This window comes from Salmo salar, chromosome ssa16, assembly GCF_905237065.1.
Source record: "Salmo salar chromosome ssa16, Ssal_v3.1, whole genome shotgun sequence".
Taxonomy (NCBI): Eukaryota; Metazoa; Chordata; class Actinopteri; order Salmoniformes; family Salmonidae; genus Salmo; species Salmo salar.
The window spans coordinates 33090329-33111570 of record NC_059457.1 but is presented as its reverse complement, the minus strand read 5'-3'; the positions used below and the strand labels follow the sequence as shown (position 1 = coordinate 33111570).

At 40.5% G+C, this 21242-nt stretch overlaps 1 protein-coding gene across 2 annotated transcripts in view; it reads right to left on the bottom strand.

Annotated features, from left to right (window-relative positions):
* LOC106573702 (cadherin-13-like) overlaps positions 1-21242 on the bottom strand; it is a 706604-nt gene that overhangs the window by 537517 nt on the left and 147845 nt on the right. The window lies entirely within an intron of this gene.

Here is a 21242-nt window from a genome sequence, read left to right as displayed (position 1 = left end):
CCAATGTTTGTCTATGGAGATTGCATGGCTGTGTGCTCAATTTTATACACCTGTCAGCAATGGGTGTGGCTGAAATAACCAAATCCACTAATTTGAAAGGGTGTCCACATACTTTTGTATCCATAGTTTACATCCTTTAATAGGTGTCACTTCATCTCATCACTGTTCAGACAAGAGGTCATTCATGGGTCATGTGATATTATCACCACACGCACCCATTGGAGTGACATGGTGTCCTCCAACTTATTCCATTCACATTGTTTCATGCTGCAGCCATGACAACCGTCACAGTGCAGAATTATTTGCAGTTTCTGATGGTAGCTCCTCTGCAAAACAGTACAATAATGCTCTCATTGCACAGTCTGAAAAGTATCAACAGTGCACATATCATAACACCCCTGATAACACATCATATTGTGACTCATATGGATATTTTATTGGCATTTCAATTATTACATAACCTATAGTGTAACACAAAAAACATCCTCTTTTAAATGTAATTTATTACAAGAGGGGAAAATGTCTGTTACAATAAATACAGCCTCTTCAGGGACATTTTTATCACTACTCCAGTCACTGGGTCATTTATGTTGTTGTTCAACCAAAAGTTCAATGTAATTAAGACGTCGCTCAAAAATGTCAGAATGCTTCTTTCTGTCACTGTAATGGTTGATTGACTGGAGGAGAGAATAAGAGAGATCACAGAGAGAGATAATGGCAACTGCGCAGGTAGCCAGCCAGGTGGGGAAATTGACTGATGCTCTTTCTCACTCATCATCAGATCAGGGATATGGAAATGGATGTGATAATTATGGAATATGATGCTGTTTTTTGATGACGTAAAGGTGATTTATGTAAATAAATCGGCCTGATTATCATGTAAGAGGGAGGAGATATGCTAATAAATTAGTTTAGGATTCCAGAGGTCATCATTATGCTGTACAGGTACATGAGTTCTCATACCACAGGGTGGCTATGGGGATGTGCAGTAATTGCACGACAGGGGAATATACAGCAGAGGACTTCTTGCAGAATGCTGATGTCTGATTGTAAGTCTGGTATTGGTGGTTGGTAACCATGAGTTTAGCAATCCTTATTAGAGGTTGGGGTCAATCAGAAACATGTGATTGTCATTTTGGGCTGGCTAGATACCTGGACTGTGGGATCATGGCTAACCATTTAGCTATGCAGTAATATGGAAATGAGGTGTACAGTCTGCTAAGGATAATATGGGTTTGGCAGGGCCTCAGGTATAGAGCCCATTATATGTCATGTATCTGCTATTATTCACTATTTCCTGCCGGTCTCAAAATGTTAATTCAATTATATCTGGGGGCCTCTGTCAGAAAAGATACAATTCTTGTTAGTCACACTTATGGGCCAGCCGGCTTGACGAGGGCCTGACGACATGTAGTGACAAGACTGTCACTGTTTCTCCACCTCGGCAGAGGATCAACAATATCAGACCAATTTAATAAGAAGTAAGACAACACAGTAAGAGCATCTCCAACAGCAGTACAGCAACTACATTAGGGGATAAGACGAAAGTGGCAGTATCACCATGAGCTCGCCCGAGCATTTGCCAGGTGCAGCAGGAAGACAGCGCCATTTTGACGGATGTTCCAGTAAAAGACAGACAGAACGGTCATAATAGTCACTATACGTCTGCTGCGGTGAATAACCTTTCTACCCGGCCCTCTGCTCGGTCTGTGTTAAATTAACATTAAAATCTGAAAGATAAAGAGAAAATGTGGAGTCTTTTATGACAGAGTGACCATGCTGAGAGAAATATGCTGGAACGTGTGTGTATGAGCCTCTAGTGTGTGTGTGTGTGTGTGTGTGTGTGTGTGTGTGTGTGTGTGTGTGTGTGTGTGTGTGTATGAATGAATGTGTTAGTTGAGTGTGCAGTGCATCGGAGTATGTCTGGGCAAGTGGGCATGGGTGGATTTGGAAGTACTGTGGGCTTAGGGAATGGGATAAAAAAGTAATGAATGTAAAATATTTGTTTTGTTTGCAGGTGCACAGTGCCTATGAACATAAGAGTGGGCAGGCAGGAGTGAAATAAAAGTTTGAGAGAGAGAGAGTGTATGTGCAGCCGTGTGTGTGTGTGTGTGTGTGTGTGTGTGTGTGTGTGTGTGTGTGTGTGTGTGTGTGTGTGTGTGTGTGTGTGTGTGTGTGTGTGTGTGTGTGTGTTTGAAGTGAGATGGAAGAAAGCAGGACACATGGGTATTCTGCAGGCCTTCCTTCATCTGGAGGTGTCATGCTGCATTTTGGGAGCTTCACATTCTGTCTATGGAAACCACCTGCTGTCTGCTTCAGCCCAGCACCGAGGATAAACATACACACGTATGAGCACACACACACACATACACCCACACACTGAATCTGTCACCACACACACATCCCCTGGGCCTACAGCAGTGGAGATACTAATTGATTTGTTCACATTTCATCCTCTGTATCATGCTTTTTGATGTCTGTGTGAAGACAGCATTATTTTGGTGTGATTGGCTCAGCAAGACTCTACACAGCCGAACACAACATGGGAGGATTACTGCTCTAGTCACATCTGCTCAACAAAGGAGCTTGGTGAACAAACACAACATGGTGTCAACATGCAAAATATTTTTAAAAGCTACATCACTGAAACGGTCTTTCTTTCTTTTTACATATACGACAGATTGAAAGAAGGAGAGAGACAGAAGGGGAATAAAATAGAGAGAAAAACAGAAATGGAGAGAGAGCATGTAGTATTATAATGTAATAATATGATATCCTTGGTTGTATGCTTTAAGAAGCCTCAGTGGAAATAGTCATATAATGGGCTTAAACAGCAAGTGATGAGAGATGTGTTTGTTATTTTTTGGAGGGGGAGCAGCGGGTGAGTTGGAGAGCTTCAATCCTCATCCATTTCTGCCCTGATAAACTCCTGCTGGTAATAAGCCTAATGTGACATGTGATGCTCTCTATCAATAAAAGGCTCGCTCACACTGAGACAGGATTAGCAGAGCCACTGAGGACGACACTTACAGCCACAATTCTCTGAGTTGACATTTTTATCATGGGCCAAGCACAGATTTCATGCAAATTCACTCATCACTAATGCTACAAAATGAAAACGCAGCGGAATTCCTAAATGGATACCGTAGAGAGAGGAAACTCACTCACTCAAGGCAGTTTCCATGGCTCAGTCTGATCCTTGGAACAATCAAGCAGCCCAATGTTTGGGTCTTGTACAATCTTAGAAAAAATGGTTATTCGGCTGTCTCCATATGATAACCCTTGTTGTTCCAGGTAGAAGCCAGTGGAAAGGGTTCTACATGGAACCAAAAAGGGTTCTTCAAAGGGTTATCCTATGGGGACAGCCAAAGAACCCTTTCAGGTTGTAGATAGCACCATTTTTTCTAAGAGTATATGCATTTATTTCCCTAAATCTATGGCACTAATATAAGGTCTGCAGTATATTAACAAAGTATTCTACAGCATTGTTAACTCCTGGGCATAGTTTTTGCTAGGGGGTGTAAATTCAAAATGTTGGGGCAAGCCCATAAAATAGGGGGAGAACACTTAAATCACATTTACTGTATACAAGGCCTTCATTGAGTACGTTACATCCCCCTACTGTTGTACCACTATCTGAGTGTGTAGCTGGCACTGAAAACAATGTCCACACTCTGGTCCAAACTAGTTCAGCTCATTGTAAGTGATATAGTAAATCTTTATGAGAGCACACACTACTCTCCACAGCATCCCACCCTGGTCCGAGAGAACACTAGGGAAACAGATCTCTAGAATAGAGAGGAGACTGCTGTCTCTGTTAGCTTGATACAGTGCCATATCCTATACAATCAAACTCATATCTCCCTCACTATCTTTAAGCACCAGCTGTCAGAGCAGCTCACAGATCACTGCACCTGTACATAGCCCATCTGTAAACAGCCCATCTATCTACCTACCTCATCCCCATACTGTATTTATTTATTTATCTTGCTCCTTTGCACCCCAGTATCTCTACTTGCACATTCATCTTCTGCACATCTACCATTCCAGTGTTTAATTGCTATATTGTAATTACTTCGCCACCATGGCCTATTTATTGCCTTAGCTTACCTCATCTGCACTCACTGTGTATAGACTTTTTGTTTTCTTTTGTTCTACTGTATTATTGACTGTATGTTTTGTTTATTCCATGTGTAACTCTGTGTTGTTGTATGTGTCGAATTGCTATGCTTTATCTTGGCCAGGTCGCAGTTGCAAATTAGAACTTGTTCTCAACTAGCCTACCTGGTTAAATAAAGGTGAAATAAATAAAAATAAAACAATTACAGGGACCACACTGGCAGAATAGCAGGGAGAGGTCCTTTGTATCCTATGGATTTTTTTGCAACGGAAAAGTAAACACTGCAACCTATTGATAAACACTTATTTGCAGAGTGTTTATGTGTGTTTTATTCCTTAAAGTGCACCAAGGAAATGCTTTCCTGGAATAAAAAAATCTATACCCCCTGCTTTTCCAACCCTTTAACATTGATCACATGACGATGGGAATGCTACTTCAGACATGAAGAGGGAACGAGGATCAACAGAACAAATAGCTACAGTATTATGCTTATTGTATGTCCTGTTCCTATGGTCTACAGTAGTCTTGTTAAACAGGAGATGTATTTTTGTCCAACTGTTTTGGATAAATCAACTCACTAGTGGCCAGGTCTATTTGGTCATGTCATTATGTGTGGTCTGCACAGTGTGACCATGTCATTTGATGTGATAGATCTAACTATCCAGTGTGACAGTAACCCCACTAATGACAGCTAGGATGGTCTGTCCCATTTTATGAGTGGTCTCCAAAGTGACAGTCCCACTGCTGACTATCTGCATTGACCATTTTTTTACTCATCACATACGCTGCTGCTACTGTTTTATTATCTATCCTGTTGCCTAGTCACGTTATTCCCAGTTATATGTATAGTTATCTACTGTACCTCAATTACCTCGCACCCCTGCACCACAGAAGGCTGCTGAGGGGAGGCGGCTCATAGTAATGGCTGGAACAGGGCGAATGGAATCTCATCAATCACATGGAAACCCTGTGTTTGATGTATTTGATACCATTTGATACCATTCCAATAGGTATCTCTGCATCATTGGAAAGAGCCAGTAAGTAAGCATTTCACTGTTAGTCTACACCGGTTGTTTACGAAGCATGTGACGAATACAATTTGATTTGATTTTGCCGTGTAGGGTTGGCTTGTTCTATGCTGCTGTATGATAGGCGAGGCTGCTCCATTATGGCAGTGGTCCAGCAGGTGTGACAGGGCAGCAGTGTGATTAAGGGAGTGGCTCCATTGATGAGCACCGGAAGCAGAGCAGAGCAGAGCCAATTGGCAGAGCCAGCTGTAAATGTCAGCTTTGGAGGAAATCAATAAGGCAATATGAATCCTCAGCAAAGCTGATAGGAGACAGCAACTGGTCTCTGGCGTGAATCTTGACTGTATGTGGGTTTGTATGCCATGTGTGAGAGATCATAGAGATTGTGTATGTGCGGGCATGCTGGCAGGTACGTGGGTACCTATATGTGCATGCCTGTGTGCATGTGTGGTCTCTAAGTCTCAGAGACAAGTTATTTCTGTGTCCAGCATGTGTTTGGCTTTCTTCCTCATGCATTTTGACATCTCTGTTTAAGCCGTGGCCAGCTCTCCACTCTTCTTCTCTCCCTGTCATGAGTATGCTATGCTCCCTCCCTGCTGTACTGACCAGCCCCGATATCGCCCTCTGTGTTTGGCCACCCTTACAGAAAAATCCTGTGAAAATCACAAGTGGTGTCAGTGACTGCTAGGAGTGGTGGTAGGAGTCAGGCGCAGAGAGCAGAGGTAAGGAAATTTGTGTTTATTCCAATAAACACAAAACGGTCGACGCCAACACAACCGGCGTGAAAAATGCAAAGTGCCCAGAACAACAGGTACACAGCATGCATATAAAATAATACTTGTCGATCGCCAGCACATCCAATAACAAAACACACTCTGACGCAAAATAATCCCGCACAAACCTGGGCGGGCTAAACAGGCTTAAATAACCATAAATCAAGAGAACCAAATGGGGAACAGGTGCAAACAATAAGACATACCAAACGAAAAGGAAAAAGGGATCAGCGGCGGCTAGTAGGCCGGTGACGACGACCGCCGAGCGCCGCCCGAGCAGGCAGGGGAGCCACCTTCGGTGGAATTCGTGACAAGTGGGGTGGCAGGTAGCCTAGTGGTTAAGAGCGTAGGGCCAGTAACTGAAAAGTCGCTTGTTTGAATCCCCGGGCTAACTACCGTAATTTCCGGATTATTAAGCACACCTGAATATAAGCCGCACCCACTGAATTTAAAAAAAAGAAATATTTTGAATATAAATAAGCCGCACATGTCTATAAGCCGCAGGTGCCTACCGGTACATTGAAACAAATGAACTTTACCACGGCTTGTAACAAAAATAAATAGGCTTTAACGAAACACGGCTTGTAACAAAAATAAATAGGCTTTAACGAAACACGGCTTGTAACAAAAAAAAAAAAATAGCAGTAAGCTTTAGTTGTCTTTTTGCACTGAGTCAATTCCTCACGCTGCTGTTCCCAACGTCTTATCATCGACTGATTAAGACCAAGCTCCGTGCAGCAGTTCTATTTCCTTTTCCAACAGCCAGATCAATCGCCTTCAACTTGAAAGCTGCATCATATGCATTTCTCCGTGTCTTTGCCATGATGAGGGTGACGAAATTACTACCGTAATCAGAATGATGGGAAGTTTGAGAGCGCTCGATTTAACCTAAACATTAAACAAAAAAGTTGTTTGACCTTAACCCGTTCGGCAATTTCATTGGTCTAATGAAAGCTTCATGTAACCAAAAAACTGAGCACGTCACAGAATGTGTTTTTTTGGAAGAAAAAAAATTTAAAGCGGGAAAAATCCATATATTAGCCGCGTCATTGTTTAAGCCGCGAGGTTCAAAGCCTGGGAAAAAAGTTGCAGCTTATGGTCCGGAATTTATGGTAGGTGAAAAATATGTTGATGTGCTCTTGAGCAAGGCTCTTAATAAGAGAGTCTGCGAAATGACAAACATGTAACATATAAAAACACATGGTTTTCAGACATGTGTGAACAAACTACATGTGAACATTTTTACAATAATAATAACAGTCAGAAACAAGGTTTTCGGACACGTTAAAAACGTTCACATGTGAAAATTGGATATGCAGTTTCACATATAAGAAACTGGAATTCCAGATTCACATGTGGGTTTGAAATAATGTTATTCTCCTCACATGGGAAAAGCTGTTTCCACCAGTGGAATTACAGTGACCACATTTAAAAGCCCAAATGCGGGACAAGGGAACGTTTTTGCGGGACATTCACGTTACAGTGTACATGTGAAATCAAAAACATTTTATTTTCCTCACATGAAAAGTTGATGTTAAAATGTGAACTCTAAATGTAATACATGTGAAAATATGATATCACGTGTGAATTTAAGATCAACATGTGAAAACAGCTATTTCAAAATGTACCAAAAAATATTGATTTCACATATGAAACTGCACATTTGACGTGTTCTTTTTTATTAAAGGCAGCCATCCAGCCAGCAAGCCAGCCATCCAGTCGTCCACCCACTCAGCCAGCTAGCCAGCATTCAGCCATCCACCCAGCCTTCCACAGGCAAAGAAATGAATACGCCTCCTCCTTCTCCTCACACTACTGCCCCTCAGGCCTGGTCCTCTTGACTGTGGTAAATGTGAGTGCACACCCCAGACTGAGCTTGGCCGACCCATGCTTGGACCCATGCCTGGCCAATATACTACACCCCAGACTGAGGAGAATCAATCAAGCTGGGCCTAAAAAACCTGCAGCTGGCCAGCCAGCAGGAGCACCTGTGTCTTTGAACTATCCGGAGCCTGGACACAGCACCATACCTGCTGGGCCTGTGAATGAGGATTGCAAGCAATAAACACACACCCAGGAGGGGAGGTGAGAGTGAAGAGCGCTAAAACCACATGTATCCTACAATACTCTAGCACTAGCCTTTATCAAAGGCACATTTCTATTTCCAGTGTATGAAACATTCAGAACACCTTGTAGAATGCTATCCAGGTTATTCTATGTCATCTTCTAAGCATAGAAAATGCACCTCATTGTGTCCATGACCTGTTGACTCATCAACGAGAGGCAGGGAGGTTGGGTGCTCCTCATTCACAATGTGGAAATTCCATAGAATTCAGGGCCCGTCTTTGCAGCCTTTCTATGCTGAGATGCTTTACTGTGAAATTAAAGGTATAGGTAGAGATGAGGTCTTCATATGCCGTGTACTGACTAGTTTTCTCATCAACACCCCAACTATTTTTTAAGGTATCTGTGATCAACAGATGCATTTCTGTATTCCCAGTCATGTGAAATCTATAGATTAGGGCCTAATGAATTTATTTTAATTGACTGATTTGATTATATGAACTGTAACTCAGTAAAATCTTAGAAATGGTTACATATTTTTGTTCAGTGCATTTGGAAAGTATTCAGACCCCTTGACTTTTTCCACATTTTGTTGTTACAGCCTTATTGAAAAATTGATTAAATTACATTTTTTTCCTCAATCTACACACAATACCCCATAATGACAATGCTAAAACAGGTTTTTAGAAATTTTTGCAAACGTATTAAAAATAAAAAACATAAATAACTTATTTACATAAGGATTCAGACCCTTTGTTATGAGCCTCAAAATTGAGCTCAGGTGCATCCTCTTTCCACTGATCATCCTTGAGATGTTTCTACAACTTGATTGGAGTCTACCCTTTGTAAATTCAATTGAATGGACATGATTTGAAAAGGCACATACCTGTCTATACAAGGTCCCACAGTTCACAGTGTATGTCAGAGCAAAAACCAAGCCATGATGTCGAAGGAATTGTCTGTGGAGCTCCGAGACCGGTTTGTGTTGAGGCACAGATCTTGGGAACTTCTGAACCAAGACTCTTGGCCGCCCGGCCAAACTGAGAAATTGGGGGAGAAGGACCTTGGTCAGGGAGGTGACCAAGAACCCGATGACAGAGCTCCAGAGTTCCTATGTGGAGTTGGGAGAACCTTCCAGAAGGACAATCATCTCTACAGCACTCTACCAATCAGGCCTTTATGGTAGAGTGGCCAGACGGAAGCCACTCCTCAGTAAAAGGAAAATGACAGCCCACTTGGAGTTTGCCAAAAGGCACTTAAAGGACTCTCAGACCATGAGAAATAAGACTCTCTGGTCTGATGAAACAAAGATTGAACTCTTTGGCCTGAATGCCAAGCCTCACGTCTGGAGGAAATCTAGCACGATCTCTAAGGTGATGCATGGTGGTGGCATTGTCATGCTGTGGGGATGTTTTTCAGCGGTAGGGACTGGGAGAAAGTCAGGATTGAGGGAAAGATGAACGGAGCAAAGTACAGAGAGATACTTGATGAAAACCTGCTCCAGAGTGCTCAGGACCTCAGACTGGAGTGAAGGTTCACCTTCCAACAGGACAACAACCCTAAGCACACAACCAAGACAACGCAAGTCTCTGAATGTCCTTGAGTGGCCCAGCCTGAGCTCGGAATTGAACATCTCTGGAGAGACCTGAAAATAGATTGTAGCCAAGCTTGTAGCGTCATTCCAAAGAAGACGTGAGGCTGTAATAGCTGCCAAAGATGCTTCAACAAAGTAAAGGGTTTGAATACTTATGTAAATATTATAATATTTTTGGCAAATATTTCAAAAAACATGATTTTGCTTTATCATTAACAGCAGGAGAAGAAATTATACTATATAACAAAGATAAATTATAAAAAGAATGATAGTATAAAGCTCTGGATTACTTTAAATGAAATTCTAGGCAAAAAAGCAAACTCGGCTCTATCCTTCATTGAGGCAGATGGCTTGTTCATAACAAAACCCTTTGATATTGCCAACCCCTTTAATAACTTTTTTTGTTGACAAAATTAGCAAATGTAGGTATGACATGCAAACAATAAATGTTGAGCCTTCATATTAATGCATAATGGAAACAATTCTGAAAGACGAGCACTGTAGTTTAGAGAGGTGAAAAAATTGTTGCTTTCTATAAATAAGGACAAACCACCTGGTACCGACAACCTGGATGGTTAATTGCTGAGGTTGTAGCGGGACACATTGTGACTCCTGTTTTCCACATCTTAAATTTAAGCCTAGAAGACGATGTGTGCCCTCAGACATGGAGGGAGGCAAAGGCCATTCCGCTACCCAAGAATAGCAGAACACCCTTTAATGGATCAGAGTTGAGGAGAGATTGACTGCATCACTATTGGTCTTTGTGCTAGGTATTGATGTGTTGAAGGTGCCGAATTGTCTGTTCAAGCAGTTGGCACACTGTTCAGACACTCATCGGGACAACACAAGACATACAACCAGATGTCTCTTCACAGTCTCCAGGTCCAGAACAAAGGCTGGAAACGCACAGTATTAAATAGAACCATGGCTACATGTAACTCCACCACCGTAGGTAACTCAAGCTAGCAATAAAACCTGCTTAACTTCTTCGGGATCGGTGTCCCTTCCATGTGACGTTTGAGCTAACGTAGGCTAATGCGATTAGCATGAGGCTGTAAGTAACAAGAACATTTCCCAGGACATAGACATATCTGATATTGGCAGAAAGCTTCAATTCGTGTTAATCTAACTGCACTGCCCAATTTACAGTAGCTATTACAGTGAAAGAATACCATGCTATTGTTTGAGGAGAGTGTACAATTTTGAACATGAAAAGTTATTAATAAACAAATTAGGCACATTTGCGCAGTCTTGATAATAACATTTGAACAGAAATGCAATGGTTCATTGGATCAGTCTAAAACTTTGCACATACACTGCTGCCATCTCTACTTGCACATCATCATCTGCACATCTATCACTCCAGTCTTAATGCTACATCATAATTATTTAGCCTCTATGGCCTATTTATTGCCTTACCTCCATACTCTTCTACATTTGCACATACGTAGATTTTTCTATTGTGTTATTGACTGTACGTTTGTTTATGTGTAACTCTGTGATGTTGTTTTTGTCTCACTGCTTTGCTTTATCTTGGCCAGGTCGCAGTTGTAAATGAGAACTTGTTCTCAACTGTCCTTCCTGGTTAAATAAAGGTGAAATAAAATAAAACTAAAAAATATAGTGGCCAAAATCTAAATTGCACCTGGGCTGGAATACATTATGGCCTCTCTTGCATTTCAAAGATGGTAAAAAAAAAATACAAAAGAGCGGTTGGTTTTTTTCTTTGTATTATCTTTTAAGGTTAGATTAAAACAGATAAAAGAACACCTTACTGCACAGAGGGGACTGTGAAGAGACACAGCCATTTTATATATCTGTTATGTTGTATAAGGATCGGAGACAGGTGCAGGAATACGTAAACGTTTTTTTATTACTCCACCCAAAATACAACATGGCATGGGGACGAAGGCCAAAACAAACACGTGTAAAAAATACACAGGGATGTAACCCAAACAAAAGAGCGAGGTATTAACCTCTAAATATTACACAGGCCGAGACCCGTAATAATACTACACGAGACGAGATCCGAAATAACAAGTGCACAATACACGTAGCACGAAAGCCGAAACAACAAAGCACAGGTAATCACAAGACCAACGGACATGGGAACAATAACCAACAAGGACAATGGAGAACAGAGGGCACATATATAACATACTAATCAGGGGGAATGGGAACCAGGTGTGCGTAATGAGACAAGACAGTCCAGTGTTGGTGGTAATGAATCCAGTTCAGTGAGGTCTAGAAAGCTGGTGAAGTAGACCTCCGGAGCTGGTGCATGGAATGAGCAGCAGTACTGGGGGAATCCGTGACAATATCGTGTATTGTAATTTGAGCTGTACTATGTAATAAACCTAGATATTGTGTGTATGTACTGATACATGTATGTAGGCTATGTGTGACATTTTAAATGTATGTATTTCAGTCCTTGACTAATAATGTTCTGTACTATGTATTATGTCCTGTTTCATGTAGACCCCAGGAAGAGTAGCTGATGCTTTTGCATCGGCTAATAGGGATCCTAATAAATACCAAAATACCAAGTCAAGCACTGAATAATCTTAAATTGGTTAGGCATATTCATGACAAAAATATTGTATTTTTTAGAATACATTTTCTTACTGTAAAACATTGTATTTATCATCTGTATTAACAAACAGCAACATCCACAGGAAACAGTCTTATAGGATGTGATATGGACAATCCAACACAATTAAAAAGAAGCTTATAAATGGCCAAATGGGAACTAATCCACCTTCCATATATAGTGTCTATAGAAATTCTACACCCCCTTGAACTTTTTCCCAATTCTGTTGCATGACAATGTGGGATTGAAATAGATTTCATTGTATTTTTTTGTCTTTATCTAAACAAAATAATCCATAATGTCAAAGTGAAAATAAAAATCTACACATTTTTTCAAATTAATAAAAATGTAAGAACTAAAATATAGTAGTTGCTTAAGTATTCACCCCCTTTGTTTAGGAAATCCTAGTTCAGAAGTAAAATGTGGCTTAACAAATCACATAACAAGTTATATGGACTCACTCTGTGTGAAATATCCTAGAGGAAAACCTGCTTCAGTCTGATTACACCAGACACTAGGCGAGGAATTCACCTTTCAACAGGACAATAAGCTACAACACAAAGCCAAATCTACACTGGAGTTGTTTACCAAAAAGACAATGAATGTTCCTGAGTAAACAAGTTACAGTTTTGACTTAAATCCGCTTGAACATATATGGCAAGACTTGAAAATTGCTGTTTAGCCATGATCCCCAGCACCTTGACAGAGCTTGAAGAAAATAATAATGGGCAAATATTGCACAATACAGGTATGCAAAGCTCTTATGAGACTTGCCCAAGAAGACTCACAGCTGTAATCACTGCCAAAGGTGTTTATAACATGTATTGGCTAAGGGTGGTGAATACTTATCTAATCAAGGTATAGAGTTGAAGTCGGAAGTTTACATACACCTTAGCCAAATACATTTAAACTCAGTTTTTCCACAATTACTGACATTTAATCCAAGTAAAAATTCCCTGTCTTAGGTCAGTTAGGATCACCACTTTATTTTAAGAATGTGAAATTTCTGAATAATACTAGTGAGAATGATTTATTTCAGCTTTTATTCCCTTCATCACATTCCCAGTGGGTCAGAAGTTTACATACACTCAATTACTATTTGGTAGCATTGCATTTAAATTGTTTAACTTGGGTCAAATGTTTTGGGTAGCCTTCCACAAGCTTGCCACAATAAGTTTGGTACATTTTGGCCCATTCCTTCTGACAAAGCTGGTGTAACTGAGTCAGGTTTGTAGGCCTCCTTGCTCGCACACACTTTTTCAGTTCTGCCCACACATTTTCTATAGGATTGAGGTCAGGGCTTTGTGATGGCCACTCCTATACCTTGACTTTGTTGTCCTTAAGCCATTTTGCCACAACTTTGGAAGTATGCTTGGGGTCATTGTCCATTTGGAAGACCTGTTTGCGAGCAAGCTTTAACTTCCTGACTGATGTCTTGAGATGTTGCTTCAATATATCAACGTCATTTTCCTCCCTCCGTGCTTCACGGTTGGGATGGTGTTCTTCGGCTTGCAAGCCTCCCCCTTTTTCCTCCAAACATAAGATGATCATTATGGCCAAACTGTTCTATTTTTGTTTCATCAGACCAGAGGACATTTCTCCAAAAAGTATGATCTTTGTCCCCATGTGCAGTTGCAAACCGTAGTCTGGCTTTTTTATGCCGGTTTTGGAGCAGTGGCTTCTTCCTTGCTAAGCGGCATTTCAGGTTATGTCGATATATGACTCGTTTTACTGTGGATATAGATATTTTTGTACCTGTTTCCTCCAGCATCTTCACAAGGTCCTTTGCTGTTGTTCTGGGATTGATTTGCACTTTTCGCACCAAAGTATGTTCATCTCTAGGAGACAGAACGCGTCTCCTTCCTGAGCGGTATGAAGGCTGCGTGGTCCCATGGTGTTTATACTTGCGTACTCTTGTTTGTACAGATGAACGTGGTATCTTCAGATGTTTGGAAATTGCTCCCAAGGATGAACCAGACTCGTGGAGGTCTACAATTGTTTTTCTGAGGCCTTGGCTAATTTATTTTGATTTTCCTATGATGTCAAGCAAAGAGGCACTGAGTTTGAAGGTAGGCCTTGAAACACCTCCAATTGACTCAAATCATGTCAATTAGCCTATCAGAAGCTTCTAAAGCCATGCCATCATTTTCTGGAATTTTCCAAGCTGTTTAAAGGCACAATCAACTTAGTGTATGTAAACTTCTTACCCATGGAATTGTGATACAGTGAATTATAAGTGAAATAATCTGTCTGTAAACAATTGTTGGAAAAATTACTTGTTTCATGCACAAAGTAGATGTCCTAACCAGCTTGCCAAAACTATAGTTTGTTAACAAGAAATTTGTGGAGTGGGTGAAAAACGAGTTTTAATGTCTCCAACCTAAGTGTATGTAAACTTCCGACTTCAACTGTATTAGTGTTTTATTTATCTTTGACTTTGACATTACAGAGTATTTTGTGTAGACATTTACATCTATTTTAATCCCACTTTGTTACACAATAAAATGTGAAGAAATCCAAGGGGGTGTAGACCTTCCATAGGCACTGCACTTTTCAATATTTGCTCTGGAAGGTATCCGTTTCAGTAGAAAGAAGTTCAAAGATATCAAGCCTTACAAGTCCACCTAAACAGAAAAATGCATTTATAAATCCAATAGAAAAATATCTATGGTAGAGTCGTGAAATGTTATTCCTTGATGGAACTTCAGTGCAAGCTAGTAACCCGATTTCACGAGGCAGGAAAGTACGTTTCCAAAACCTGCAGTACATCCAATCCCATTTGATCCTGTCAAAAGTACATTGTAAAGTGGGAATCATATTCCATGCTGTTTTGCTGCTGTGTGCACACTGCCAAATGGATAGATTATTCTCTAGAAGAAACAGCATTCTTGGTCTATCGCCGTGTGAATACATAATAGTTTACGTATAAATATACTGAGAAATATCTCCTGCTGTTTTATTTTTGTGCCATTGTCGAGTTGCTCCAGTATCAATCAATAGGAAAGTGCAGCACTATGATTTGTGTGACTATTTCTCCTATAGCCATACAGGGACATATAGCAGACATTTGTTAGATGATAATGATGCCCCACTCATTACATTTTGATTGTGTTACATCTTAATTAAATGATAATCTCTTGCAAGAGTTTGACATTGACCACAATAATTAACCATGAACAAATATGTGGATGCTTCCATATTTGAGAAATTATTCAAGCTCAGTAGAGCATAACCTATGAGTTCCTGACTGCTGTGTTTTAACGATTCTAAGTCTGATGTGGAGGGTAAAGAGTAAGACTCTCACTCATTGGATGCTCTCATGCTGTCCATACTGTAGCAGTGGATCTATCATTAGTGGATGAAGAGGTGAATTCTCTCACAAGCTGTCCCCAAGCTGTATTCATTCAAAAACTGTTCTCTAAAAGTGGAACTCATTACTAGGGTCCGCAGTGGCTCATGGGAAAGTATCATGTAGTAGCCTAAACCTATCGAGCTGGGTGAATGGAATATAAATGACAGTAATCCAATATGCTGTTAAATGGCACGACCGCCACTGCTGGTCAGTTTATGTAATGGAAAGAGCAGGTGTTCATAATGTTTTGTTCACACAGTGTATGTAGTGCCTGGCCAGCCTGAGAGTGTGTGAATGTCTCCTCCACACAGCTGCTGTATGTGTTCCTGTGATGAAGTGACTGTGGGCTGGAGGTAATCTGTATCTGCCTGGGAGTGCAGTTCTACATCATCATAGACTTAAAGCACAATGCTCCATCATGGTCCTGTCGCTCAATATTGCACTCTGCAACAACTAGAGGAGACACACGCAGTCACACACACAAACTGAGGCTGCTCACAAAGCAGTGACAGGTAAAGTCATGATCGATTCTGCCTTAAGTGACATTCAATGATGTTTATTCACTCCTTCACATAAACACACAGGCACCTACACACATAAGAACACACATAGTTAATGGAGAGAAGAGGAGGTCCATTTGTGTCCTTGGTTCTAAGCCACAGACACTGTGTTACAGCACAGGACTGCCTGTCAGAGAGGATGAGATTTCAGAGAAAATTAAGAGCATAGGATATTATTCTCATCTAAAACACGGGAAGCACAGTAAAGCTAGGGTCACTTATCAGGGGATTGAGAGGTTTCGTAGACAGAACATTGTCACTTATGCCTTGTTCACTTCTCACACTGTCTGAAGCAGATTTAACTGTAAGACTCTCCCTCAAAACTAACAGCTGTTGCAGCTCTGGATATAACCTTTAATCAAGACACAAGCAGGAGGAGATTGTTGCTCATCAGGGTCTGCTTCCTATTGCCTATTTAGTGCACTATTTTTGACAAGGGCCATTGGAGCTCTAGTCAAAAGTAGTGTATTATATTGGGAATAGTGTGCCATTTGCGACACCCTGTGAGACATTATATTCGATTTAGCCTGTTGAGCCATGTAATATTTAAGTGAGTCTGGGACGTTGACCATAGCTGTTTACTCATTACTGTAGGGGTTAATGGCTGTTTCCTGGTGGCTATATTTTGGAACATTAGTCCATCATCAGCCATAATTGCTTGTTATTCCACTCTCTCAGGCATTGGTGCCATTCAAATAATTGGATGCTTTATTGAACATACCTATCCCTGCCATCCAGCAATATCCTTCTGCAACGGTTAAGACTAGAATTAGATGATGCTATCTTTAGATTTCTCAAGCACTCAAGACCAATTAAGAAACACTAATGTTGGTAACTGAGAGTAAACTCACAGATATACAGTGCCAGTCAAATGTTTGGACACACCTACTCATTCAAGGGTTGTTCTTTATTTGTGCTATTTTCTACATTGTAGAATAATAGTGGAGACATCAAAACTATGAAATAACACATACGGAATCAAGTGTTAAACAAATCAAAATATACTTGAGTTTTGAGATTCTTCAAAGTAGCCACCCTTTGCCTTGATGACAACTTTGCACACTCTTGGCATTCTCTGAACCAAATGTACATTTACTGATTTTAAGGTTGTGTAGTTAGATTTGGAGTGTGGCATTGTCACCAGAAAGTCTGGCGAATAAAATGGGGTCCCCACTGAAAACATTTGAATACCACTGGTTAAGCAATTTTTCTGGAGAAATGATGTACAATTAAAAATAAAACATTGTATTTTTAGAATAATAACTTAAGATGCTCTCATTCCTCAGTCCCTCAGATGTGTACCTATTTCTGTATTTCGTAGCTGCGTAGATGTTACACAGGGGCCAGAGAGATGAAGATGAATTCTGTTCAATACCCAGGCAATAATCTGTACTGCTGCTGTTCGAGCAGCCTGAAGTGTCCCCACTTACGCCCCCAAATAACTCGTTTTGCTGTGGCACGACTGCTAAGGTGCTTCAGGAGTGCAGTCACATGTGTTTGCAAGGCAGAGGTCCTGGGTTCAAACCTTGGTATGTGCCAAATTAGGAGGAAGCGGTACTTGCTAAGCAAGAAGCATGCCATCTGTTACACTGTGCTCACTGCGAACAGGGTGATAACAGTCTTTCACTGGCGACATTCCAATAGAAAACCTTTTCAGCTAGATATTTCCCCAGCATGGGATCACTGTCCTGCTTTAGTATCAGAAATACTTCCAGACAAACATACATGACTTCAGAAACAGAAATACCGAGTGGGTCCGGATCTAGAATTCTAAATGATGTTGCAGGTCTGGGTCGGATCTGATGTGATTGTACTGGGTCTCGGGTATGTGTAATTCTAACTGACTTGTCCGGAAGGACCTGTACAGATCTGACATGACTGCTGCAGTAGAGAGAGAGAGAAAAAAATTGACTTCTACTGCTTACCTCACTCGGATTGGATCGGGTCTGGATCCAACCCGGTCTATACGGAACGGGTCTAGTTGTCCTCGGGTCAGTTTGGAACAGGTCTCTATATGTTTTAAATTAATTTATGCCTATCTGGTCCAGATGAGAAAACACAAGGTCTATTTCAGAACAGGATCAACTTTTTGGACCCATGTAGTCGAGCAGTGAATTCCAAACACAGATTCAACCACAAAGACCAGGGAGGTTTTCCAATTCCTCGCAAAGAAGGGCACCTAAAAAGCAGACATTGAATATCCCTTTGAGCATGGTGAAGTTATTAATTACACTTTGGATGGTTTATCAATACACCCAGTCATTACAAAGATACAGGTGTCCTTCCTAACTCAGTTGCCAGAGAGGAAGGAAACCTTGCAGAGATTTCTCCATGACACCAATGGTGACTTTAAAACACTTTTAATGGCTGTGATAGGAGAAAACAGCATTGTTACTCCACAAGACTAATCTAATTGACAAAGTGAAAAGAAGGAAGGCTATAAAGAATACAAATATTACAAAACATGCATCCTGTTTGCAACAAGGCACTAATGTAATACTGCAGAAAATGTGGCAAAGCAATTCACTTTTTGTCCTGAATACAAAATGTTATGTTAGTGGCAAATTGAATACAACATGTGACTGAGTACCACTCTCCATATTTTCAAGCATAGTGGTGGCTGCTTCATGTTATGGGTATGCTTGTAATCGTTAAGGACTGGGGAGTTTGTCAGGATAAAAAAGAAACCAAATAGATCTAAACACAGGCAAAATCCTAGAGGAAAGCCTGGTTCATTCTGCTTTAAACCAGACACTGAGATTAATTCACCTTTCAGCAGGGCAATAACCTAAAGCACATGGCCAAATCTACACTGGAGTTGCTTACCAAGAAGAAAGTGACAGATTTGATTTAAATCTACTTGAAAACCTATGGCAAGATCTGAAAATGGTTGTCTAGCAATGATCAATAACCAATTTGACAGAGCTTGAAGAATTTAGAAAATAATAATAGGAAAAAGTTGCACAGTCCATGTATTAAAGCTGTTAGAGACTGACACAGAAAGACTTACAGCTGTAATTGCTGCCAAAGGTGCTTCTACAAAGTATTGATATAGAGGTGTGAATACTTATGTAAATGAGAAATGTCTGTATTTCATTTTCAATCAATTTGAAAACAATTCTACAAAGATGTTTTCACTTGTCATTATGGGGTATTGTGTGTAGATGGGTGAAAACAATTGATTGAATTTGGGCTGTAAAGAATAAGTCAAGGGGTGTGACTACTTTCTGAATGCACTGTAGTTTTACAGCAATATACTACTATTTTTACAGCTTGGATCAAAGTCTGTATTTTTTTTTAACCTTAGTGTGCCAAGTTTTAATGAAGATAATATAAAAGTTTGATTTAATGGTAACTCATGAGTTTAACAAAGGTTCATAAATAGTATTAATAAAGTATTAATACATATTATTTGATCTGTTTCCCTATACATCCTATTGATCTGTTCCAGGGCTATAGTAGCAGGTCAGCAGTAATGGATGTTCCTGCACCCCTCTCTCCCCGTCAGTGACCTTCCCCAAGTCTCCACCCCAGAGATGGGATGTTAATGTTGGTGTCTGGAGCCCTGCCACACTGCAGGCTCCACTTTAATTGATTGATAAAAAAGCTCAGAGCAGGGAATCAATCATGACATAAACCTGGCCTGAGCTTCTTAAATTTCCTGAAAGTTCCTTTTCTTAATACCTCTAATATTCTGCCATGTGCTATCCAAAGAGAAAATCACAGGACTACTCTCCCATGCATTACTAAGCTGCAGATGACGGACCAGAGAACTGAAAAATAGGATAAAGAGGACATTTTGAATAATTTCTGTCAAAAGCACTGCCAATAATATAAAGAGAAAGAAATGGTTTGAGGAAACTGTACTTTGATAACTTGGCCCCTGATAGTGATAACATAACAAATTATATATAGGTAGCAATTTTAAAAAGAGAGAATGTAAGTGACCAATTCCTGCATATGCAGAGGTATATGTACTGTACATAGATATATTTGCACAGGTATATATGCACAGGATGTGCAATTTTAAAGTATCAGTATGAATGTATCTAAATGCAGAGAGATGGACAGAGTGCAAATACAGTGCAATTATTTTGTGTACAATTCTGAGATGGCTTGATGCGGTGTGCAGCATAGAGTGCATAGCCCTTTAGTCGCCATGGGCCAGATGGCCGGTTGGTGAGGGCCAGAAACTGTTCAAGTGGCGGGTGGCTTTGGTCACCACCTGCCAGAGGACAATTTGTGACCTGTTTCAGGAAACTAGGTGTATGTCGCGGGTTACTACTTCATAGGAAAGCCATTTGAATGTAAACTTTATTTTTTTAATCAAAATGCTATTTTTTGGCAGAAATACCTTCTCGAACATGTGAACTTTCATGTGCCTTAATAACAAGCTTGTATGCCATCTGTAAATACGAATACAATTGTTAAATTATGAGCCAAGTTGGTTTAGCCAAATAAAAAAACAGCAACCTTCCCGCTAGCCATGATTGGCTGAGATAATGAGTGGGCTGGACATGCCGAGAGATGAGTTTGGATTGGTCTGCCGTATAGCATGCTTCTGTCTATTTGAGCTGGTCAGTCTGTGTAGGTAATCCTGTCTAACATGTATTAAAACTGCATAAGTGTTGCTCTCCACTTTCTGGAGGACTGAGTTTTGAAATCAGTGGAATTCGAGTATGATAGCTAAGAAGATGGAGAAAACACGGATTACATATTCGGACTAAGGGCAACCATGGCATCCGACAGGAGATGCATTCAACCATGAATTATGTAAGATAGTCTAGCTAGATACATTTTCAAATATTACATGTTTCTAATTTTGACAGAAAGAGTCATTTGTTTGGCTAGCTATAGCCTAATGTTAGCTAGCTAACATTGAACCTGGTTGGTTAGCTACCTGCAGATTCATGCAGGGTGGTAACGTCATGAGTTGTAATTATGGTTAGCTAGCTAGTAATTAGCTCGCCAGCTAACGTTACGTGTATGACCTTATTGTTCGTATATCAGAACCATTTGCTTAACTAGCTATAGCCTAATGTTAGCTAGCTAACATTGTACCTGGTTTGTTAGCTACCTGCAGATTCATGCAGGGTAGTAACGCCATGAGTTGTGATTATGCTTCATTATTTACCTATCTGACTTTAGCTGGCTGGCTCAC